A 27,116-nucleotide genomic window follows, 5' to 3' on the forward strand; every position below is an offset into this window, starting at 1 on the left:
TGGAAAATCCATCTCCAGACAACCACTACTCCTGCTCATTTGTCTCTTGCCTGTTTTGACTTTTAAAGGAAACTGGAAATGCTCCCACCAATATTTATAAGTTGCTAAACATAGGAAGGCAACTCGGGCATAAGATACCCCCCTCAAAAAAAATGCCCACTAGTCACTACTGGGTCTACCTCACTGAGTGATCGACAGAATTAGATATGAGATTGTAAACACAGGCATCAGTATTTTCTCATTAAGTGGAGGTTCGTGTTATATCTTAAGAGACATCAGGACTAGGGGAGAATTCGTATATCTCAGTTCTCTGGATTATATCTGTCACTGTAATTTCCAGCATTAGTGAAGCAGCTCCCCTTCCTCTGGATACTGTTTGGGAATCACATCGGTGCCATCGTCATTATCTGGGACAGCTGGAGCTCACCAGCATCCAATGGACATCATAGTTTCTCTCCCAGCCAAGATTCCTGGACCATAAGCAGACTGTTTCCTTGAGAACAAGAGTGGATCCCCTCCCGGAGTCGGCCACAGGGCGCTTGCTAATAACTGCCCGTGTATCTAAGATCAGCAGCGTGGGGTCAGACTCCCAGCAGCTTCCAAATGAGGAGCGCATGTGTCTTCTAAAACCTTGGGGGCTCACTCTGCTGAAGGGAGATGGATTTCACCATCTCCTCCAAGGAGAAATGTTATCAATTCAGGAAATAACCAGGGCAAGAAATACCCAGGCACATGCAGTTTCATTCATCTTTCTCCACCAAGGGAACCTTTTGCCCTCCAGCTGCCATCTCTCACCACAGATTATGTTCTTTAATTCTAGGAAGCATAGCATGTGTGGCCTCTTTGGAATAAAATTAATCCTTTCAAAATAGCTAGAAACAATAATTTTTTTTCATGATGTTTTAACTAGATGAGATCAACGAAGATGTGTTTATTCGGATGTGTCCAAAGTCCATTGAATGTGTGTGAGGATATCAATTATATATTTAAACACTTTGATATAATTATAAAGTATTTGCAAAATGATGTTTTAGAGAGCATTAAATATTAGTAAAGATAAAAATAGTAGTAACAGAGGGAAATCTTTTGTGTTGGATGTCTCCTTTCACTAATTTTTGTGTGTGTGATACTGGGGGTGGAACCCAGGGGCTTTCTACCTCTGGGCTATACTCCCAGACATTTTTAATATTTTATTTGGAAACAGGGTCTCACTAAGTTGCTGAGAGCCTCACTAAGTAGCTGAGGACTAAAATATTTTTAAGTAGGAATTTTATACTCTATCATGTACAGAACTGACCTAACCAATCATTTATTTGTATCACACAGAGTTTAATCTACTTGGTTTGATGTTCTTGAAGCTCGGAAGGCACTTGAAAGTCTAGTGGATGGAAGAAATAAAGAATGGCAGAAATATAAAAGTAGTCATAGCTGGATGTGGTGGCACACTCCAGTAATTCCAGTACTTGAGAGACTGAGACAAGAGGATCACAGGTTCTAGGATGACCTCAGCAAGTAGCAAGGCTCTCAGCAACCTAGCAAGACCCTGGGTCAAAACAAAAATAAAATTGAAATGGGGATGTAGCTTGGAAGTAGAATGCCTCTGGGCTCAATCCTCAGTCACACACACACACACACACACACACACACACAGGATTTTTTACTTATTTATTTATTTTTTGGTGGTACTGGGGTTCCTGGAAGCCCTTCTATCTCCGGGCTACACTCCCAGACCTATTTTTACATTTTTATTTGGAAACAGGGTCTCCTAAGCCAGCGCGCGCGGCTAGCTTCGAACCTGCGCGATCTTCCTGTCTCTGCCTCCCAAGCGCGGGGATTACAAGCGTGCGCCACCACGCCCGGCACACACAGGATTTTTTAAAACATAACCATTTCAAAGCACTCTTTATCAAGTCTTCTTTACATACTTTTGTTGGTGACTTGCAATTATACAACATAGTGAGAGTCAGAGTAATGCATGTATATATGCGTACAACACTTGGTATGTTTCCCTCCAGACCCAGCCTTGCTCCTACTCCTTCCCTGGACATGTTAGAGATATTGGTGATGATACCATCACACGTGAACGTGACAGGATTGGAACTGTTTTCTTCTTTGAGCTTCTTTTAGCCCTCCTCGTTTACCCTCCACTAATCTCCTTCCACTGTTGTTCTCTTGGTTCGTTCTCTCTCTCTCTCTCTCTCTCTCTCTCTCTCTCTCTCTCTCTCTCTCTCATCTCCATCTCTCATGAAGTATCTTTACTTTTCTATTTTCTCTCTAGTTTGCACATATGAGAAAGCAGAGTTCTGAGACTCAGTGACCTCTCTTGGTATAATGTTCTCGAATGCTATTGATTCCTGCTCAATCATTCACTCAGCTGTTTAACCAACAACTACTGAGCACCTTCTCTGTGTCACAATCAATGGTAGACACTTGGAGGTGGAGATCCAAGGAGTCCATCTGTGTTTCAAGAAATTCCCACAGCACGGCAGGGCTGGTGAGGTCTTTCTGATTGCTCTGAACGACGAGGAAAATAAAACTCAAAAAGGTTAAGCCATTTACCCAAGGGGACAAGTCATTAGTATCTGACAGGGCTGGGACTTTAACCAAGCCCTCTGGCTAAAATGAGAGACCCAGAATTCTTTTTAAGATTGTACTTTCAGTTGGAGTCTCAGCACATAACACCAAAGGCTGATTTGTGAGCCAGTACTGACCCAGAGGGAGAATTGTAGGAAAGAAAGACATGCAGTGAACTTCCACTTGTGTGCCTTCAGCTTAACAAGTGTGTTTCTTTGCCTTCGTTCAACTTGACTTTTGACTGTGTTTACTGCAAACTCTTAAAGTTTCCGTCTCTTTTTAATATTTTATCTAGAAGGATGCTATCTATTGGTCTGCCCTTAAGGTTAGGAATAGCCTTTGCATATTTGTTTTTCATTGGTCATTCATTCTTGGTCTTTTTCATTTTAAATATCCCAGTACCTGGGATAAGTCTTGAAGCTTTAACTTTGTTACACATAAATGGAGTTCAGACTAAATTTGACATCAATGTTTCTATGGAAGATGGGACAGAAATGTCTTTTCCAACAGGTTTTCTGCTCTTTTAGCATATTTGTGCTGAAAATTGCCTGCTTCCAGCATAGCTAGAAAATTTTCATGAAACACTCTGGAATATGCTGCCTTTTCTGCTCACTCTTGGTAAGTGTAAAATCAAAGAGCAGTGCAGTGGCATACACCTGTAATTCCAGTACTTGGGAGGCTGAGTCAGGAAGATCACAGGTTTGAAGCCAGTGCATGGTAACTTAGCAAGACCCTGTTTCATATTAAAAAAAAGTAAAAGGAATTGGGAATACAACTCAGAGGTAGGGTGCCCCTGCATTTAATCCCCAGTACCATACATACACATACACAAGGAGAGAGAGAGAGAGAGAGAGAGAGAGAGAGAGAGAGAGAGAGAGAGAGACCCAATTTAGATCTACTTCAGTAAAATATCCATCCACGTTTGTTCATGGAACTTTTAGGAGACCCCAGAGCAAATCTGTTTTCACTGGGGCCAAGGCTCATAACCCTCTGCTTCCAGGCCTCGTCCGGTTTACTGTGTGTTCTGGTCAGCATTCTTATGGCCACAATCTGAAAGACGGACCATGTATGGAAAGAAGTTTATTTTCCTACAGTTTTGGACTCAATTTATGTGAGGCCAGGGATTGTGGATATCAGGACATGGTGGTAGGAAGTGGAGAGGGAGGGAAGGAGGGAGGGAGGGAGGGAGGGAGGGAGGGAGGGAGGGAGGGAGGGAGGGGGAGAGGGAAAGAGAGGAGAGAGAGAGAGAGAGAGAGAGAGAGAGAGAGAGAGAGAGAGAGAGAGAGACTGACTGCATACATATGGGTTGTGCTCCTCACATCATGGAGGTCGGAATCAAAAGAGAGAGAGCAGGGGGGAGGAACCATATATAAGCCCCAAGGCTGCACATCAGGCACCCACCGCTCCAGCCATGCCCTGCTGCCCCAGGCCACCACCTAGATGGATTTATCTACTACTGGGGTTACAAGTCACATGACTCAATTACATCAACTCCAAACACCGATTTATGACGTCTTCAAGGGGGCATTCGATATCTAACTATAACACTGCCATTCCAGTGGCCTCAGGCTGTGCCTCTGGGTCCTGGTTCTACACCTTCCTGTTTGCTTCTTCTGACAGTGTTAGCTTCCCTGGGAGCTGGTCTACATGACCCTCCAGCTCTATAACTTGGTAATGCACCCCCTGGGCTGAACTCTGATAAGCCAGGAAGGGGGAAAAATAACCAGCCCCTGCTGTCCAGTGTGTCTAGCCACCCTGGAAATTTTCCCACCGTGGTGTGAAGCAGGAACTTTCTACATACAATAAAGTAGAAACATAGAAGCCGACTATGGAGGGGAGCGAATAAGATCTACCATTTACTCCCACACACACATACCTTGTGCCAGGAGCTGCACTGCAGTTCCATGTATTTCCCATGGTGGTGGTAGTGGTGATTATAATTCCCATTCTACAAATGGGAACACTGAGGTTCAAGGTTTCATGACTTGCTCATGTCACCTCACTTGCAAGGGCTGGACCACGAGTTGAAACTTGCTCCAAATTCATGCTCCATCCAGGGAAGGCAGCTTGTCCCAAGGCCTGAGCTGACTCTCTGGTCCTGAGAGGGGCACACAATAGGAGGAGGGGGAGTGGTACCCATGCAGCATGTCAGGCAAAGTGCTAGCCCTAACAAACATCCAGCATGAGTCAATGCAGTGTCCCCAGGGCTGAAGGGCAGGCATCAGCTACACGAGGAGCCTCTGTGGGCACGGAAAGCTGACGTTGGCTCCAAGGTCACAGGCCTGATGTTGGAGTTCAGAATTGGATTCAAGCCTCAGAGAACAGGGCAAGACCAAAGCAGGCTCCTTGTGCCATCGTCAAGATGGATGATGTGCTCACGGGGAGCAAAGCTCAGTTTGACAACTGAGTCAGAATCAGAAAGAGTCATTGTGAGCCTCTTTGAAATTCCCTCAAGTTTAGCTTAGTGATTGATGTTGATACGTTTGTTAAAGTATATCATGTACTTTAAATCATATTAGAGAATATCCCCCTTCCCCCTCCCATCCCCTCAGTTAGGTCGCCTTATTTTTCTTATCTATAGATTCTCCTTCCTCATCTAGAGTTCCTCCTATCACCTAAACATATCAATGTCAATCACTAAGCTAAGCATGAGTAGGAGCTAGGGAGAGGGAATGTGTGGGAACTGGGTAAGGGCTAATTGGGTGATGTGTATGTCTCCACCATCTTGTATCCCATTAAGATGTACAAATACAATGCACCAATAAAAAATTTTAAAAAGCAAAAATAAAACAACTCTGTGAACTAAAAAAAAATAAAAGAAATCCCCTCATGCATAATCATTACATTGATACTCCATTGAAGATTCCTCGGTGCTGGGAGGAAGGGGGCAGTTCCATTCCAGAATGACTCAAGAGGAGAGCTCCACGTGCTTTCTGACAACCTCCCCCAAGAGGAGATTCTGGATTTATCCCAGTCACCCTGTCACATGCCTGAGAACAACTCTTGGTCTTTAGGGGCATAAAGTTGTCCAGGAATGCTTGCTGAAGGGGTGTTAAGGGCAGGAACAGTGTAAGTGCATACAGTCTTGGAGTATACATCAAGCCTCTAAGGCTGCCAGTGATGAGACATCCTCCCCAGGGAGGGGAGCCATCGCATCTCCTAATGAACAGAGCACCCCCCAGAGATGCTAAGTCTTGTCTAGGTCCCTCTGGTTCTGTCTTTCCGATGAGTTGCATCCTTCAGCAGGACAACGCTTAGCTGCCCTCTGGGAAAGCATTCTACTCATTACCTGTTCCTACCTGGTTCTATTTATTACAAACTTTACTTGTATTATTTGAAATTTCTGAGTTTTTGAAACAAAAAGGAGAAAGAGGAGGAGGAGGAGAAGGAGGAGGAGGAGGAGGAGGAGGAGGAGGAGGAGGAGGAGAAGGAGGAGGAAGAAACCAGTCCTAAAATTCTATTGTCTCTGATTCAAAGTCTACTTAGAAACTCAAATCTGAACACACCTGGCATTTGTTCTGTCTGCATTTCTACAGTTATATCCCTACTACAGCACAGGATGTATTGAAAACTCTTTCTGCTTTGTGAGTATGAGGGGAAAGTTAGGTTCAAGACATTACAGGAGAAATGCACCTGAGTGACTGTATTATCACCTCACTGCGAGCCTTTTTGGAGGGGAAAGAAGCACTTCCACATTAAAGATGCATGTTGACTCTAATGCAAATCTCTTTTTAGGAATAGCAATGTATGTGTTTTAGAATGCATCTTGGCTGAGACCAGGTCTCTAGGTGGGACAGAGTCCAACAGCTAAATTTCTGAGGACAGGAGAAACCTGTATCCCTAGCCAGAAAATATAAAAATACAGCAACATTTAGGCAGCTTTCCTGAGGTACTAGGGGATAGGAGTAGCAGTCACTGATATAAAGCTCCATGAATTACCCTATCACTCCTTAATTCAGTCTATACACTTGCCTCAATGTGTGTCTTGATGCCTATCAGGTCTTCCTAAGTATCTATTTGGCAGGCAGAGGATGAGGACGGGAGCTATTTTCTTCCCCAAAGAAAGGGCTTTGATCAACTGTCAGCTCCTGATGAACAAAGGCACAATGTCCAACAAGATGCAACAGGCAGAGTGGATTCCACGCGGCAGCCACATTTGCCGCGGTTTGAAAGGCGCAGGCTTTCAGACGTGCTGATCGCTTCCACTCTGAGTGCCGCCATTCAGGGTCATTCCCAAATTGACATCTGCCTTATCTCTTCGGGGTATTTCTCTTGCTTGGCTTCAGTGCTTCAGTTTGAACCTGCCAAGAATGTTTTTGTCTGAAATGAATTCCATTATCACGCCCTCTCCTTAGTCTGTGTGGGTGGTGACAGGGCGCTGAGATGAATGGTCAGCAAAGATGCTATCAGGTTCCTCCCTCTCCTATTGCAGGCTCTGGGTTCTCAGAACCTGCCATCAGTGGTGGCGTTGAAAGGTCCTCAGGGCAGGAAGAGAATGCAGGCCCTGGGATTCACCAACTGCAATTCAAGTGTGCCCCTTAGTTTCAGTGAAATTCAGAAAAAGTTTCTTTGAGCATTGGCTTCTGACCTATGTGAGGAATGGGAGTCTCGTTGAAGGAAGTATTGATTTCAGCTCTATGACAAATATATTAACAGACAATTGGTACCTTTCCAAAACAATTAAAGTCAGAGTACTATAGTGATATATTCATATCCATGTTTATAGCTTCACAATAGCCAAATTATGGAACCAGCCTAGGTGTCTGTCAACAGATGAATGCATAAAGAAAATATGGTATATAACACCATGTATGTGGTCTGAGTAAAATACCATGTTTGACTCAGCCAATAAAAAGCCAACAACAACAAAATTATGTCATCTATAGGAAAATGGGTAGAACTAGAAAACATTATGCTAAGTGAGATCAGCCAGTCCCAGAAAATAAAGGGTCGTATGTTTTCGCTCATATGTGGAAGGTAGAAAAAAATAAGAAAGAAAAGGAACTTCATGAAAATGAGGAGAGAGACTAGTAGAATAGTAGAAGGGAATTGGGGGAAAAGGAGGGGAGGGGAACAAGAGGGAGCTACATACCGATCTCTTCAAAATAATAGGTGTACATGTGGTCAACTAAGTTACCAAGGTATTAAGTCCAGTACAATTACCAAATTAAAGAATTGCCTAAAAAGCACACCTGAAAGCCCACTCTTCTGAGGTATTAAAACCCATAAATGGATCATTTTCATCTGGTAGACTTTCTTATGATTTTAAGTTGAAACAGTATCATACATTTGCCTTCAATGACAGTATGTTAATCCATCTTCTAGTCTTCTAGAACCACTCATATATTTTTTTAAAAAATCAATTTAATTATAAGCATGACAAACTTCTCCCCTTAAGAAAACTAAAAGTCCTATAAAATCAGAATTGTCCTAAAAACTCAAAATTATAAAGTTACCCTAACATGTAGGGCCTTTGTCAGTATTCCTTGTTTTACTAAAAATAGTTCAATAAATTTTCAATGTAAACCCTTATTCTTAGGGTATCTCATTGCTGGCTGAGATGTCTTTTTTAACCAACTTTTTTGGTGCATTATAATTGAGCATAATAGTAATATTTTAGGGACGCATTTTTATGCACACATACCACTACTTGACCTATTTCTTTCCCTCCCCCCCTGTTCCCTTCCCTCCTCTCTCCCCTAATCATTTTCATGGCTCTGTCTCCTCATTTACATCCTCTTTTTCCTTTCTCCTTTCTATCTTCCACATACAAGAGAAAACATATGGCCCTTGATTTTCCGAGTCTAGCTATCTCACTTATCATGATGTTCCCCAGTTCTGTCCATTTTCCTACAAATGTCATAGTTTTTTTCTTCTTTATGACTGAGTATATGCCATATTTGTGTGTGTGTGTGTGTGTGTGTGTGTGTGTGTACCACATTCCTTTTATCCCATTCATCTGTCGACAGACACGTAGCTAGTTCCTTAACTTAGCCGTCATGAATTATGTTGTTGTAAACATAGGTATATACATATCACCATATTTTGACTTTAATTCTTTTGGAAAGATACGAAGGAAGGAATGGTCTGACTGGGTCAGATGGTGGCTCCGTTCCTCGTGTCTGGAAGAACATCCATCAAAATGGTCTTACTAATTTACAATCCTGCCAATGACGTACAGATATTTCTTTCTCATCACATCCTCACCAGCATTCAGCATTGTTTGTTGGTTTGTTGTTTTTTTTTATTTTTTATTTTTGGTGGTACCGGGGTTCCTGTGAACCCTTCTACCTCCAGGGTACACTCCCAGACACCTATTTTTTATATTTTTATTTGGAAACAGGATCTCTTACACCAGCGAGGCTGGCTTCAGACCTGCATGATCCTCCTGTCTCCGCCTCCCAAGCGCGGGGATTTCAAGCGTGCGCCACCACTCCTGGCTTGTGTTCTTGATGAATGCCATTCTAACTGAAGTTTGATGGAATCTCAGTATAGTTTTGACTTGTATTTTCCTGATTGCTAAGGATGTCGATCATTTCTTTATATATTTGTTGGCAACTTACATTTCTTCTTCTTAGGCATGTCTTTTTCATTCAATTGTTCTTTATTGATTGGGTTATTGGGGGGGGGTTGGTGTTAACTGTTTGAGTTCTTTATATATTATGGATATTAGTCCTCTGTCAGAACAGTTAAAGGTCTTCTCCCATTCTGTAGGCCTCCTCTTCTTACTCCTGCTTGTTTTTCTTCTGTGCAGAAACTTTTTAATTTGATGCTCTTTTATGAATTACTCTTTGGTTTTATTTCCTGAGGTTTGGTGGTCTTATTGAGGAAGTCTCTGCCTGTGCCCAAATATTGCATAGTTAGTCCTATGTTTTCTTTTAGTAATTACAAGCTTTCTGATCTAATTTCTGGCCTTTTAATTCATTTTGTTGACTTTTGTGCAGACAGAAAGAAAGAGAGAGCATCTGGTTTCATTCTTCTATAGTTGTATATCCAGGTTGTTGTTTTTTTTAGCACCATTTGTTGAAAAGGCTGCTTTGTCTCCAACATATGTTTTAGGCACCTGTGTCAAGGATCAGTTAGCTCTGACTGGGTTTGTCAGTCTCTGTTCTTTTCTATCCTGCTAGTTTACTTGTCTGTTTTTATGTCAATGCTATGCTGTTTTTATTATACCTGTGTATGAATTTTTTTGTGTGGGTACTAGGGATTGAACTCAGGAGCATTCTTTTTTTTTTTCTTTTTTTTCTTTTTGGTAGTAGTACTTACTATGGAATCCAGGGGCTTTTCTGGGCTACACTCCCAGACCAATTTTTTTATATTTTATTTGGAAATAGGGTCTCACTAAGTTGCTGAGAGCCTCACTAAGTAGCCAAGGCTGACTTCGAACCTGCACAATCCTCCTGTCTCAGCCTCCCAAGTGCGGGGATTACAAGCGTGCGCCACCATGCCCGGCTCAAATCCAGGAGCATTCTACCTTCAAGGTAAACCCCCTGTCCTAGTTAATGATTAATTGATTGATAGAGGTAAGTACTGGAGTTTGAACCCAGAAGCATTCTACCTCCTACACATGCCTCAGCTCCATCTTTCTGTAACAGGGTCTCATTAAGGTGTTGAAGTTCTTTCTAAGTTTGCCAAGACTTGTCTCAAACCTGCATTTTCCCTGTCTCAGCCTCCCAAGTACTTACCAGGTGGGTTTACAGGCATGTACCACCACACCCGGTTTTCTGAAATATAATTTAAGTCCAGGTTTTGTGATGCCTCCCACATGGTTCTTACTGCTCAGAACTGTTAAGCAAAGACATTTTATTTCACTCTCTACCCCACCTCTTCATATTATCTCAGCAATAGCATTTGAAAGATAAATACACTTCTGAACACATATTTGAATGTGAAATGTCCAGGGTAGCTTAACTGGTTTATATCTTAAGCAAAAAGTTTTTCCTTTCTGTACAACTACAGAAATTCGAAACACTTCAATTCCCACATTTTGTACATTGAGATATAAATGTATTCACCCGTGTGACTCTCTGGAAAGTAGTTTGGCTGCATGTTCATGAGCCAGTAATTATGCTTCAGGGAATCATTCCTAATGAAATAGCCCAAAATGTGAGGACACATTGGACACAAATATATGCACCCTGCTGTTGCTTTAAAAGAAGAGACATTCGGAAGAACTGAAAATACCCAGCAATAGAAAATGTCCAGAAGAATTTTGCTAAGCCACTTGATAAAATATTAGGTAGAATATTATATATAAAGAGTTTTTATAACAAGCTAAAATTTTCACATTAGAACATAAAGTGGAAAACCAAGATGCATGATTTTACAACTATGAAAAAATAAAAAATGAAGCCAGGTGTGGTGGCACATGCCTGTAATTCTAGTACTTGGGAGGCTGAGACAATAGGATCACAGGTTTGAGACCAGCCTCAACAAAATAGTGAGACTCTCAGAAACCTAACAAGCCTGTTTCAAAAATTTTAAAAACCAAATATCAGAAGGGTTACAGGTATAGCTCAGAGGTAGAACAACCAAGGGTTCAACAACCAGCACCATACACACACACGCACACACACACACACACACACACACACACACACACAAACCCCAAGAACCAAACACTACTCTTTATATCTTTATATAGAGGGTTTATTTTACAAAATAGATTAGTTAAAAAAGTGGCAAAATTCTGCAGTGGTTGTGAATGTATGATTGTATTTTTTTACACTTTAGTCTTTTCCAAATCATTAATAATCGTGTATCAATTTATTATTTTAAAATAAACATAAATTTATATATTAATTAAAAGAGAATAGGTATGTCCTTGCTGATGACAGAATCTTTCTTAAAGTTCCTGTTTTACTCTATGCAGATTATAAAGCTGGCTGACTATGGTTGTTCCTCTATACTACTATCCTCTTTTCTGGTAGCTTATGAGAAGTCAAATCCAGGGCCAAGGACTTTTTGCCTACATCAAATCCTATAATGTTCAGCACTAACTGAAGAGTACTAGACACCCTTCATAATTTATCTCTGAATTAGTTAAGTACAAGAGTAAACACATTCTAACAAGGCCTAAACAAATGTTTGTATGAGTGATCACTTGTTAGATCCTAAAATAGAAACACGGTCTCCCATGGTTTCCTGTTAATGGTGTATGTAGGAACAGGTGAGTCCAGTGGCCACTCTGCCTTCAGGACACAGCGCTCACTGGGCAGCCCTGTGTCCAGACTTTCCCACCATGATGGCACCCACAAATCGCAAGTTCTTTAAAGGAACACAACACCAACAGGAACACAATTGGAAGAAATAGCCCAATACATCACACACAGTCAGCTCTGGGGTAAACACCCCTCCCTGCTGTGCTCATTCCTTCCAACTGACAGAGTGTTACCGGGCCATCTGTGCTTCACAAATCTGAGTAGAAGACCAGGTGACTTCACATCCATCATTTCTATTGCTGAGGAAAATGTTGGCATTTATGCCTGTCTGATGAGTCTGCTGAAGGAATAGGTGCATCTCATGATTCCAATGCTGTTAAGGAACTCTAAGTGGAATTTCCTACATGTGACTAATATGGAGAGGTCACCACACTTTGTGGACACCATCGGGCAGAGGTTCTATTGCAACCTTTAATGTGACAAGACTCTTAGCTCACTATACCAATGAATACTTTAAATAAAACGGAATTTTATTTAAAATAAAATGCTTCCCATGTTCATGGAGCTTAACCTTGGTGGGGCGAAACGAACACAAAAGTAAGTAGGTGTTATGGTTTAAATAGAAAATGTCTTCCAGGAAAGCTAATGTGTAAGACAATGCAGCCAAGTTCAGAGGTTGGGCATGGCCTGCAGAAGGGGTGTGGCCTTGAGGACTATATATGTCTCCAGTTCCCTTTTCTCTTCCTGTTTCCGACCTCTATGGGTTGAGTGACATTTTTTTTGCCATGCATTGCCACCACAATTTCTGCCTTGAAGTTGGTTGACAGTAGACTGAACTTCTAAAACTGTTTGCCTAATAAACCTTTCTTCCTCTAAACTGTGCCTATCAAATATTTTGGCTGCATTGATGGAAAAGTTGACCAAAGCCATAAATAAGAAATTACAGTCAAGATAAAGACTATAATGAATATCATACAACTTTTAGCTATGAATTTTATAGATTTTTCATGTGCTCTGTTTTGATCAATAAAATACCAGCTTTTTAAAAGGTATGTGACCTCTCCATGTTTTTGAGGTTTACAGCTCCAGCATATGGCTTCTGGGTGGTGTGAATTCTTTAGCAGGTTAGATTCAGGATCTGAATCATGACATTTAGCCCAGTTAGGTAGCAGGTCAGGGAGGTTTCCCAAGAAGAGAACTGTTAGTGTGAAAAACACAGCCAAAACTGAACCTAACATAAAAGAAATACTAGGATATCAGCTCTAGAAATTACCTTTTTTGGATGACAATCAGGCAGCCATATGTCCTGGGTAAGAGTATAGCTCTTCTCTACTTACCCCAGCTTTACTTTCACTCTTATTTCTAAGAGAGCACCCTCATTGGCCCTCTGGACCTCCTGGGGTTTCCTACAATTGTTACCCTTCAAGGGTAAGAAACACACAAGACATGCTGGGCATGGTGGTGCATGCTTGTAATCCCTGTAGTAGGGAGGCCGAGACAGGAAGATCATGGTTCACGGCCAGCCTCATCTACTTGGTGCGGCCCTCCACAACTTTCAAAATAAGGAATAAAAACCAGGGCTGTAGGTGTAGCTCAGAGGTAGTTTGCTTCCTGACCGAAACCAAGACCAAGTCTTTCACAGATTTGCCCCTCACCCAATTTTTGAAATATCTTAATAATTAGAGCTTTCTCAAATCTTCCTAGGCCATCCCCAATACTGGTACACATGTGATGAGAGAAAACTAATAAGTAGAACATATAAATAATACAAAAAGTTTAGACATGGTGGCTCACGGGAGGCCAAGACAGGAGGAGGATCACAGTTGACGGCCAGCATCAGCTACTTAGTGAGGCCCTGTGCAACTCAGTGAGACCCTGTTTCAAAATCAGGAATAAAAAATAGGGCAGGGGATGTAGCTTGGAGGTAGAATGCCCCTGGGTTCCATCCCCAGTACCAAAAAATCAAATAGCCCAATAAAGAGTGGGTAATTAAATTTGATAGTCTCTTCTTAAAAGAAGAGAAACAAATGGTCAATACATATATGAAGAAATGTCCAGTATCCTTAGCATTCATGGAAATGCAAATCAAAACTATACCGATATTCCAACTAACTCCAGTTATAAAGACAATAATTAAGAATACAATCAATAAGCTAGGCATGGCGGGTGCATGCCTGTAATCCTACCCAGTTCTTGGAAAGCTGAAATTGGAGAATTGCCTATTTGAGCAGCCTCAGCAACTTAGCAAAACCCTGTTTCAAAATTTAAAAAAAGTTATGGGGATGTGGCTTGGTGATAGAATGGAGTTCAATCCCTAGTATCACAGAAAAGAAAAAAAAAGAATACAAATGATAAATGCTGGTGAGGATGCAAGAAAATGCGAATTTTTATATACTGTTGGTGGGATTATATATTAGTACAACTAGCATAGAGATCAGTATGATCTCAAAAGTTTAGGAATGGAACCGCCATATGATCCAGACAACCACTCACTGCTCTTTGCAAATTGATTTTTTTGAAGGTTTAAAGGAGTTAATTAAGAAGACAGAAATACAGAAGACAGTGACAGCCCCCTGCCATTCAGGAGTGGCATGGAGGGGTGCTTCCAACGAGATCACTGAAATACAAAACCCAGAACAGCCTTTTTATAGACACGACATCCTCCATCTTGCTTTTTCCTACGTAACCCTGACATGGGAGCTTCCCAAACCCCGCTTGAGCTTGCCCTTTGGTGATGTATATTTAAGGAGAAGATCATTAAAGTTAATAAATGATTTAACTCACCCCTCGGGAATCCATAAGCACTGGAGAGTTGTTTAGGCAACAGAATATGGATATTTCTGATAGGATCGATGGGAGTAAATGAGCTTGGATGAGATCAAGACTTACAGATATTTGATGAAAATCCACACCCTCAAGCCATAATTTTAATAGTATATTATAGAATAACAGTTTCCTGGCCCTTGAAACCACAGAAAGTTGGAAACATCTTTTCTGGCAAGTGCAAGATGCAATGAATTTAGGATTTCCTTTGAATAAGCACATGGCTTTGAGGGGGTTGGAGGTAACCTTTCTCTTGAATTGTGGCCTGGTTTGGGGTTTAAGTTCCTTTCCAGGGGGCATGTCATTCAGTATTCATGTTCAATCTGGTTGCACTGCAGGGAACCACGGACTGAACTTCTGGCTGCAGAGAAATAAAAAAAAATTTAAAAACATGGTGAAACAACCCACAACAGCAGAAGGAAGTAAATTCTTTTTCCCTAGGCCTTCTGATGGTTGATGAGAGGGAGCCTTTCCCATCCTGCTGAAGATGTTGTTCAGCAAACACCCCCTGAACCCCCTTCTGACAAAAGCCGTTTTGCCCAGTGTTAGCTGAATTCCCACAAGTGAGAGGTCCTTTAAGTATTACAATTTCTTAAAATTGCAAGATTCTATCTGAAAAACAGGAATGGATGGAAAGAAAAGATGAAAATGAAAGGGATTTTCCCAAAGGAGGGTTGCTGATACAATTTCTATCCCATTGGATGGATTCTCTCTGAGATCAGTATATTATAGTTTTTATAGTATTTTTAATGGTGCGTTGTAGTCATATATCTTAATGGGGTTCAAGATGGTAGAGGCATCCATGCCCACATCACTCATTTAGCCCTTCCCCATGACTCACCCCATTTCCCCTCCCTTCTTCTCATGTTTGACTTAGCTGTACCAGTATTGGGAAATGGCTTCAAAATATATTTGAAAATAGCTTTGGTATTAATGTGCCAATATTGGAAAATGACTTTGGTATTAATGTATTGGAAAATGAATTTGGTACTAATGTATCAAAAATTGGTTTCAAAATATAAAACACAGCCGGGCGTGGTAGTGCACACTTGTAATCCCCGTGCTTGGGAAGCAGAGACAGGAGAATCACGCAAGTTTGAAGCCAGTCTCGCTGGCTTAAGAGACCCTGTTTCCAAATATAAAAAAAATATAAAAATAGGTCTGGGAGTGTAGCCCGGAGGTAGAAGGGCTTGCAGGAACCCCATTACCACATATATCAGTCAGGGCCTGGTTATTGCCAGGCACTGGGGCAGCTATTATAATGCAGAGTCTCCTCACTAAGATTAATTGCAAGTAGAAGAGTTGGGACCTAGGGCCTTCATAGTCTAAAAACAGGTTTACATAATAAATGACATCTAGCAGAAGAGCTAAGAATTCCCCAAGAGTGCAGGAAGAGGGTACAGAGTGTGAGAGGAGGGTGCAGACCTCTGTCAAAGGGGAGCAGATACCTCGATACCTCGTGACCTCTGACTCTGTTAATCATGCTGGCCCTAACAAAGAAGCCTAGGCTTACACCTGCAGTGAGGCAGGGAGAAGGGTTTTTGGGGGGCAAGCTAGAAATCCCCATAATCATAATAAAAGGGGCCTGTATCAGAGTTAATGGGTGGACTTACACCTAGGTCAGAAGATTATTGGTAGAGCAAGAAGAAGGACCATGTATATATATAAAACTGTGCTGTATTCAAAAGCTTCAGTGACTTATTTTCACATCACTCCACTTTGTCACTCTCTATGATGTAATGCTTTCATCTAAGTTCTGTTTCTATCTTTCCATCTTTGTAATAATGAAATCACTTAAGCTTACAGCAAAAAAGAGGAGTTCTGGCTGTTGTTTTCCACACATAGCCAAGAACAGGAACCCGTGGCTACATCTCACTCTTACAGTTCTGGCGCCTTTGTGATATTGTACCACCGTAACAGTTTTTAGCACCATAACATTAGTGATTGACTTTGGTATGTTTGTGAAAGTACATCATCTTCATTAGAGAGTTTCCGTCTTCCTCCTTCCCATCCCCCTCAGTTAGGTCATTTTATTATTTTTTCACATCTCTGGTGTATCAAATTTATCCTACTTAAGAGTCTGTTTTCATATCCATGTCTTTTTCCATGAGAAATTGAGATTCTTGGGCTCTGTGCAACTTTCTCCTGTGCAACCTTGGTGATCTATAAAAGCCATTGAGAGGTCTGGTTCTAGAGAAAATGTTCTCAAAAATCAAGCTCTTGGGGCTTCCAGCAGGAATAGTGAGAGCTAGAGAGCATTGAAATTTCTGGTACATGACCCAGTTGGCTAAGCCCAAGAGCAACATAAATCTCAGCCTTTTCTTCTACCAAGTATTTGGATTCTCAATATTTCAGCCAATGGCTGTATCAAGCTATTTTTCTTTCTCTCTGTGCCTTTTAACTAGAAGAAATAAATTAGCAAGATATCAAGAAAATCTGAGCCTGGTAGCGTATGCTTATAATCCCAGTACATGTGAGGCTGAGACAGGACAAACACAGCCTTCACAACTTTGTGACACCCTATTTCAAAATCAAAAATAGAAAAGGGCTCAGGGTATAGCTTGGAGGTAGAATGGCCTGTGTTCAACCACCAGTACCAAGAAATAAAGTTGTTAGAAAGGCCTGAGATCCAGAGGGTCTACAAACTGCATACTTGGGTTCTAGGTAGAAAGGTAGGGTACACACTTTGTTTAGTAAGGTTTCTTGACTTCCAAGATGCAAACGCTCACCATGTGCTTCTCCTAAAAAATACAAACAAAAACCTGAAATCTGAGTGTGGGTGTTTGGGGAGAGGAAATATGGGGAATAAATGTCTTTCTAGCTCTATGCTATCCTTTGGATAGGCAGATTGGATCTAAAGCTGTTGTTAAAAAGAAATATTCATGGAGACAACAGACACAAAAAGACAAAAATTGTGGCTGTAACCTTTTTTGTTTCTATTCAAGTTTGACAAAGTATAAATAATGCCTTCTCCTTGCCCCAAAAGAAAAAGAATCACAGCTATATCTGCCCAACATCCCCATCCTTGGCTGCCCTAGCCAGGCTGAAGGGAGCCACCCTGGCTATTGAGATGAGGGGAAAAAATACCACTCAAAGGGCTCAGGTAGGTCCAGCCCTTTTATTGAGTCCACCTTACTTTGGAATAGAACTGGGGCTTTTTTCATTTCTGTAGAAAGAAATATCCAGATCTAAATACATGTTGCAATAGGGTTTACCACTCTTGCATAGAGAATAAACCAATTGATAATGAACTGGATCTTTTCCTAAACATCTAAACACATTACACATGAAACACACACACACACACACACACACACACACACACACAGAAACACACTTAGTACCTCTCACTCTGCATGCCTGTTCTACCCCATAGTCAAAATGTTACAGACAAGTTACCAATCAGAAATCAGAGCAGAAGAAAGGAGAGTAGAGAAGAGAGGAAAGGCAAAGGGAGGAAAGGGAGGAAGGAGAAGGAAGAGAAAGAGAGGAGAGGTGAGGAAAGAGATACACACATGCACACATGCATTGATGCCCAGATTTAAATTTTAGTTTGACATTTCTGTTATAATTTGTACTCCATACAACATCAACAGGCATCTGACTGAGAGAAAAATCTCATTGTACATCACTGATTACTAATAGCTTTTCAAGACTAAAAAGGAAAAAAAAAATGAGACACACTTCACATGCAATGGTAAAATGTATCATGAATGCAGAAATGAGCAAAACTGTGAAAAGACGGACCTTAGGATCAAAGGGAGCGTGTGGCTTGCCATCACATTGTAGATGTGAGTTTTCCATTATCATGATCACTGTGGAAGGCTTTATCTAGTCTTTATGATTCTAATTTTATATGATGTCATCAAAGGACACCCTACTGGTTATTCTGCTTTTGCAAATATTTGAGCCTCTCACTAGCAATGTGCATGAGCCAATTTGTACCAGCTCTTGGGAGCCAAGTGTGTATACACCTTCCTACTCTGAGTTCAGTGACTTCAAATTAGTAGCTGGAAATTGGCTATGGAGGGGATATATATCCTATGAAAACTATATGTGCTATGCATTTACCAGCACCCCTCTGTTTATTTCTAAATTTTTTGCTGTTATAAATAATACCATAATGAATACCTCTGACTAAGCTCCCCAGTTTTCCCCAGAAGAATTGTACTGTAATTCACCATAAGAGATGGTGAAGTAAGAATAAAGGTGAACACACCTCAAGTACTTACCACATACCAGATATTATGTCAGCTTCCTTATCTAATCCTCAAAATAATGCTGCATGCTAGGTATTATTTTCAACTTCATTTTACAGAGGAGAAAATTGAGACCAAAACCAGATAGCTTGCCTAAAGCCATACAGCTCTAAGGGGAAGGGCTAGGATTGAAAATCAGGCAACAGAGCATCGGGGATCATCCTTTGAGCTAGTGTAGCCATTAGCATTCCTAGAACTCTACCTCTGAACTCCCCTAAGTGGACTCCCTGAAGTCACAGGCTGCCAAGACCTCCCTTTCCATTTTATAAGCCCAGTAACTCTCACATGTTCTCCTTGGCCACCCTGGGGCTTGGCAATCCCGAAGCTACTAACACCAGACCCCCTTTGACTTTCCATTTTTCTTTTATACATTTTAGTTTCAATAGTGAGTGTATTCATCAGTTCTCAGTAATGAAATTCCTGAATCAAGATAACTTTATGAAGAAGAGAAATTTACTTAGCTTGTGGTTCCAGAAGGTGAAAGTCTAAACAGCATGGTCCAGTCTCTGTTATAGGCCTCATCTCTTAACTGTGTCGCTTTGTAGTGGGGAACAACGATGGAATCACATGCAGAAGGGAGAAGCCACGGTGCCATATAAGAATCCAGAGAGGCTGGGGTCCCACATCCCTTCCAATGGCATACCCCCCATTTCCTGAAGGCCTCTGTTATGTTTAGTTACAGAATATCCCCTGAAAAGCTCATGTGCTAGTGTTCAGAGTTGATGTGATTAAGTCATGACTGTTGTAATTTCCTCAGTGGATAAACCCATTGTAATGGTTCTCTGGGGTTCGAGAGAAGAGCCTTGCTCTTTCCTTCTGTCTGTCCCCGACTGTCATGCTCTGAGCTCTGCAGACCCAGCCTCACATGGCCCAAACCCTGAAGTCTCCAAAAAACTGTGAACAAATAAATCTTCCTCCCTCTAAGTTGTGTGGTCAGTTGTTTGGATTATAGAAGTGAGAATGTCGACCAAGACAACCTCCCACTAGGCCACAACACCTCTTAAAGGTTCCACACCACCTTCTACCAAACTTCTAACACTTAAGCCTTTGGGGAAACATATTTAAACCATATCCAAACCCTCGGAGCCAGTGAGTTGGTGAAGCTTCTCCATCCTCAGGTGTCTTCAGTAGGTTGTTCTCACATCTCTTCCTCTTTGCTGCTTTAATCTCCTTTACTGGGTTCAGCCTCAGCAGTGTCACTTCTACCAATGCACAGATCTCTTTCTTTTCCTAATTCCTGATCTGATAGATGTTACCCCTGCAGTAAACCACCAGAAAACCCATTTGTTAGTAATCCAGGCTAACTAGACTTACTGCTGTGAGAATGAATACCTCCTGGATAGAGTCATAGTAGAAGCTTGGAGGGAGGGAGGGAGGGGACCACTTTTGATAAGTGTTAGGGTCTAAACTAGGTGATTTATTACAAGGCAGGGAACTGGTCTAGATTGGAGAGGAGTTATGGTGTAATCGTTTTTATTGGCTGGCACAGTACACAGAGTAACCTAAAGCAATTTTATTTTGCACTGGAGGCTGAACCCAGGGGCGTTCTACCTCTGAGCCACACCCTAAGTTTCTAAGGAGCTCGCTAAGTTGTGGAGGCTGGCCTTGAACCTTCCGTTCTCCTGTCTCAACCTCCAAAGTACTAGGATCACAGGTGTGCACCACCACACCTGGTTTAGCTTAAAGCAATGCTTGATCAGTAAGTCCTTAGTCTTCATGAGTAAATAATGTTGGTTCAGAGTTCTGTCTTTTTTCTTATAATGATCCTAGGATCACAACCTTTTTATTTGGTTTAGCCTTCTCTCTTTTCACAGGCCCTCATGGTAGAAGCTTGAATTAAAACTCCTTGAAAGGAAGACAAGGACAACTTAAGAATCATGCTCAGACACTTCTCCTGCCTATAATCTACCGGTATTCTGAATATAGATGTAGTCTACATCTTGGGTTATATTTCTTAGCTGGAGTGATACCCAACACACTGGCACAACTAAGTGTCTCAGAGTTCTTCACTGTGTTGAATCATCATCTTTCCTCATGAGTCTATTGGGAGAGTGTACAAATAGGAACTCAGGAGGCTGCCCAGCCTCTCAGAGTTCCACCAGTAGATACTCAAATATTTTAGCTATATATATCTTGTTGCACGCATGTGGCAGTTTTCTTCTTTTGAGTTTTGGTCATGGCATGATTTCCAGAAGTGGGACTTCTGGGTAATAGGAAATGAACATTTTTTTTCTGGCTCTCAATTTATAGTGCCAGATTACTTTCTATAGAGAGTGGTGAAAATTTATACTGGCAGTAGCAACACAAAAAATGTACCATTTTTACTGCAATATGGCTAGCACTGGTGTTCATGATTCCAAATGCATAAAGGAAGTATGTAGATATAATTACAATGTTACTTCTCATACTAAATTCCCACTTTGGTTTTTAAGGAGGTTCAAAATTTAATGCATGATTTTTGTGACAATAATTGGAACAAGAATTGGCATTTTAAAAGCACCTACAAGTGCTACTGCAAAACAACTACTATTTTAGATAATATCTGTCATTAGTTTGACATATTTTAATAGACCCTTTCTTTTTAGAAATATATAATTTTCCCCTATAAAACCATCATACTTGCTAGCAGGTGCTTTTTTACCATTTATTTTTGAATAATTTTTTATGAAATAATATGTATCGCTACCATCATTTCTACCTCTTGGACATTATTTCCTTGGCGTGAGGCAGTAGATGTAGAGATTAAGAATGCTGCCCAGCACACACCTGTAATCCCAGTACTGGAAGACTGAAACAAGATCACAGTTTCAAGGTCAGTGCGTAGTAACTTAGTGAGACTCTATTTAAAGTAAAGATAAAAATAAGAGTGTAGCTCAGAGGTAGACTTCCCCTGGGCTCAATTCCTAGTAACACACACACACACACACACACACACACACACACACACACACGTTTTCTCTCTCTCTCTCTCTCTCTCTCTCTCTCTCTCTCTCTCTTTTTCTCTGATGATACAGTCTAGCTCAAGGCGAAGTCAAATACCAGGTCAGCCATGTAGTAGCCATATGACTTTGGTTATTGAATTTTGTAATGAGTAAATGGAATAACTCAATGATAGTATCGGGTCATAGGCTTGGGAATATTAAATAAATTAAAATGCATGGTTTTTAGAGAGGTATATAAGGATGTATTATCATTATTTAAGCAAAACCATATTATTGGACATTTCAGTTGTTTCCTTTTATTCCTCTACTGAAGAAAATGTTGTACTTTGGCTGTTTCTTAAGATAATTTTTTTAATATTACACTTGATTTTCGCCAAAAGGCTGAGTAGCGGTAATTTATTTAATATTAAATTGGAGTACACATCCAATGCTTTTGGCATCTACTGCTAAATTTTCCTCCAGAAGGTGTAGCCCATGTGTAGTGAGGGAGAGTGCTGGCTCTACCTTAGCACTAATGGCCTCTAGTTCTTTGCCTCCTGAGACAGGCGAGGTGTGGGGGATGATCATGGTCCAGTTTGAGGACAGAGGTACAATGTCCTGTGGCATCTTTATTCTCCTTGTGATTGCCTCCTCATTATCTGGGCAAAGATTTTATTTCTCCCAGAGAACACTGGCCACTTAGGCACTGTTTTAAAGTGAGAAATAATAACTGGTAAAATTGAATTTAAGGTTAGCATTAACTTCAGCCAAGTTACAGCGAGACATCTTTGGAAATAAATAGGAGCTTTGGGGGAATAACAGTGTAATTTATGATAACTAGATGCAAGCACTGTGGGTACGGAATAGTTTTGTCATGACAGACACTTAAGGATGCACTGCAAATCAGCTGTGCAAGGGCTGCTGTGGTGTGGCAGCTGTGGTATCTCATGTTATCTCATGGTGCTACACTACTTGTCTAGTCTAAAAGAGAGAAACTCATTGTATAAGACAATCAAAGTTTGGCTACTTTATTATAATTAAAGACACATGCAATAACTTGGAAATTTTTTGGGGTGAATACATGTGGGCTTTTTTTGGGGGGGGTTGTTGTTGCTGCTGTTGTTTTGTTTTGGTACTAGGGAGTGAATCCAGGGGTATTCCACATCTGAGCTATAGCCTAGCTCTCCATTTTTATTTTTTATGTTGAAACAAGGTCTCACTAAAATTCTGGGGGTCTTTCTAAATTGCTGAGGCCAGCCTCCAACCTGTGATCCTCCTGTCTCAGCCTCCTAAGCACGGGGATTACAAGGGTGGCCACCACACCCAGCAATATATGTTATTCTTTCTGAAGGAGATTTCATATGGTCAAGTCCTATGTAGAAAAGAGATATATTTTTCTCAGGAAAATCATTTTTAGTACCTACCTCCTCATAGAATCTCAATAAGGTTGGTCTGACTACTTCTGTGGGTATGACTTTTTCCCTACTTTCACACCTGCAAACTTTAACTACAGTGGCAAAAAAAGACCATAATAAGCCTTTGTGTTATTTTAACTTGGTCAAAGAAAAAATGCTGGACTTCCGGGAAGATGGCGACCGAGAAAAGAGGAGCTTAAGAGCCCCACTAACAACCAATCTCCATTACCACAAAATCAGCGCCTTTCATAGCCAGAAAACACCATCACCAGAGAAACAAAAAAAGCACCAGGCTCCAGAGAGAAAGTGGACTGAGAACAGAGCTCAGAGCCACAGAGGAGATAACCGGCCTCACGCCCGAGGACGCGGCAGCAGTGCCATACTGCCGGCGGCAGCAGAGAGTTCACCGAACGGCTACAGCAAGCCGAGGTGAGCCGCTGCGGAACAGCCAGGCGGGATTTCTCGCCGCAGGTAAAATCTAAAGCTCCCAGTGGCTGAGCTCAGCACACACCGCAGGGATTCAGAGTGGAAATCAAAACCAAGAAGAAACACGCCAGCCTCACAGCCAAGGACGTAGCAGCGGCGCCATATTGCCACCGGCGGCAGCAGCACCGAATTCACCGAATTCAGTACAGCTACATCTGCGTACTCAAGAACAGTGAGTCAAATTGCGGGCCACAGAGGAGAAATCCCAGTACTGTACTCCCTGGGACTTGACCCAGTGGGGGAGGGGCGGTGGCAGTGATATCACACCATAGGAGAACGTGCAACCTGGCACCCCCCACAGTCTAAAGCAGCCTCTATCGACTCTCTGGGTCGGAGACTCTGTGATACAACCCAGTAAAGGAGTAGTGGGGTCTGAGATACTACTGACTCGAGATCCAAAACACCTTAAGTGAAGTCATAGTGACCCAAGGGAAGAACCCAGAGAAGGCACAAACTTCCGAAATCATGGGAAAGAGGAATAATACTGGAACAATGAATGCCCACAACCCCACAACATCAGAACTCAATAAAACAGAAAATCAGAGATTTCTAGAAGATCAAATCAGGAAAATAACTGTAGAAATAATAGAGGTGCTTCAAAAAGAACTCAGAGAGAGCCAAAAAGAGATAAAGGATGCAATTAATGAAGTAAAGGCCTCAATTCAAAGCACAAACAACCGATTAGACCACATGGAGAACAGAATCTCGCTCTTAGAAGATGATCATTCCAAAAATGAACGCATAGTTTCTAATCTAGGAAAAAATATCCGACAGCAGGAATCTGACATTGAAGAAATATGGGCCCATTTTAAGAGAGCTAACCTAAGAATAATTGGAATAGAGGAGGGAAAAGAAAGTGAAACCAAAGGGATCAACAATCTCTTCAAGGAAGTAATAGCAGAAAATTTTCCAAACGTAGAGCAAGAGGTTAATACACAGGTCCAGGAAACTTATAGAACTCCCTTTAGACAGGATCGGAGAAGAGGATCCCCACGCCACATAATTGTCAAAATGACCAATGTGGAAGCCAAGCAGAGAATCTTAAAGGCAACAAAAACAAAGGGCCAAGTGACATTCAGAGGCAAACCAATTAGAATCACTCCAGACTTCCCAAACCAAGTCATGAGAGCCAGAAGGGCTTGGAGTAACATAGTCCAAACTCTGAAAGAAAACAACTTCCAGCCCAAAATTTCCTACCCAGCAAAACTTTCTATCAAATTAGATGGAGAAATAAGAAGCTTCCATGACAAACAGAAACTGAAGGAATTTATGTCTTCAAAACCAGCACTAGAGAAAATACTCAAAGAGATTAACTACAAAGAAGAAATAGGTAACACACACCAGAACCAGAGGAACAAGAGTTTCCATCCAACAGTGAACTAAGATTGGTTATCTGTGGAGATTCATTACTTATGTTAGTCTTTTACCTATCTCTAAATGGTATTGTTTGCCTTTATTGTTGTTAATTTTTAGGATTTCTAGTTGGAATATTAATATACCTTCAGATATAGCATTTGGAAATATTTTATCGCATTCTATTAGTAACTTAACTCTGTTTACATTGTCTTTGGATATACAATATTTTTTTTATTTTTTAGGGAGTTTGTATACTCTTCTGTTGCCTGTGCCATTGAAATCATATTCAAGAAATCACTGCCAATTTCAATGTTGTGAGGTTTTATGACCCAGATTTTCTCCTAAAAGTTTACAGTCTTAAGATTTATATTTAGGTCTTTTATCTATTTTGAGTTAATATTTGCATATGGGATTAGGTAAGGGTCCAACTTTATTCTTTTCCATGTAATTATTATGTTTCAACAATATTTAGTTAAGAGATTATTATTTCCACCACCAAATGTTCGTGGAAACCTTGTCAAAAATAACTTGACAATATAGGGAAGAATTTAGCTCTAGGCTTTTATTTAACTTCAATGGTTTATATATCTGCCTTTAGAATAGTACTACACTGTTTCAATTATTGTAGATTTATATGGTTTGAAATCAGAATATATATATCTTCTAGCTTTGTTCTTTTTCAAGATCGTTTTGGGTATCTAGAGTCCATATTCCATATTAGGATAGATTTTTTTTTCTGAAAAATAAATATATAAATATATGATAGTTTCACCTAAAAAAAAAGAAAAAAAATTCTCTGGTAAGAAAGAAAGTAAAAAGAAATATTGAAATGTTATCTTTAAGTCATCAAAAGCTTGGTATCAGACAAATGAAACTGTTATGTGAGATTATCATTTTTAATTTTGGATAAATTGCTATAATACTAGATATCAACCACTAAGCCAAGCATGGGAGGGAGGGATGGGGAGAGAATGGGGTGGGGATCGGGTGGGGGCTGACTGGGCGATGTGTACATGTATGTCTACAAAAGTTTGTATCCCACTATGATGTATGAATACAGTGCACCAATAAAAATAAAAATTAAAAAAAAGAAAAAATGCTGGACATGTATAAAGTAAGGAAAAAATGATTTACTATTATAAATTAAGGTTAAATAATTGATCATATTATAATTAGTATACTTATCAATAATATATTTAGCAATACATTTGCTTTTCTAGTCTGTACTTGCACTCAATAAATATGAATGCCAGAATTTTATTTATCTTCTTCTCTTGATGACCTTACTTAAAGCACACAGTTTTCAGTCTTTGCATTTTGAATAATAAATAAGAGCGACTAATACTAGTTTTAAGAACAATAAATGATGTGCAAGTTTATCATAAAGTGACAGACTTATAGTTGCTTCTATCTGAATCTCATTATGATGTATAATTACAGTGTATTGATAAAACTATATTAAAAAAATAAAATGGCTTGCTACCTAATCCTAAGTTATTATTTGAAAGCTATCCTCTTTTCTGGTTACTTCTCACTATGTCATGAGCTGCCTTAAAAATTTAAAAAATTGTTTAAATAACAATTTATTATTGTTACAGCCTATAATTTGGTAGATCGGGAAGCTAGAAAAAACATAGCTGACAGCTTGTGTCTGAACCCTGATGTTTGGGGCCTCAGTGGGTCCCAGTGGCCAGAACTCTTTTAATTGTACTATAAAACATCTACACTATCTTTAACTTACCACATGCCTCAGTAAAGTCTTTCCTTTCTATCTCCATAAACTTATCATCCCTATTCCTAATTTTTGCTTTATTTTCCTTAATAATATAATCAATTAAGTGTGTGTGTGTGTGTGTGTGTGTGTGTGTGTGTGTGTGATGCTGGGACATTAACCTGGGGCATTCTGCCTCTGAGCTATACCCTCTACAACAAAAAAGATATATGACACAGAAGACATTCCATAAATAATCACTGAAAGAGCTAATGAATGAATGAACTGTATTAGTAAACCTCTATGACCCTCAGTTTCTTCATCTGAAAAGTAGAAAAAAATCTGTCTTCATTCTATGGTTCTGGTGCTAATTAAATGAGACCGGGTATATAAAATACATAACATAGAAC

General features: G+C 40.5%; 1 protein-coding gene across 1 annotated transcript in view; it reads left to right on the top strand.

The window, feature by feature from the left end:
* CPNE4 (copine 4) overlaps window positions 1-27,116 on the top strand; it is a gene marked incomplete at its 3' end in the record, with an annotated part of 505,001 nt that overhangs the window by 265,291 nt on the left and 212,594 nt on the right. The window lies entirely within an intron of this gene.

This window comes from Muscardinus avellanarius, assembly GCF_963383645.1.
Source record: "Muscardinus avellanarius genome assembly, chromosome: 5".
Lineage (NCBI taxonomy): Eukaryota > Metazoa > Chordata > Mammalia > Rodentia > Gliridae > Muscardinus > Muscardinus avellanarius.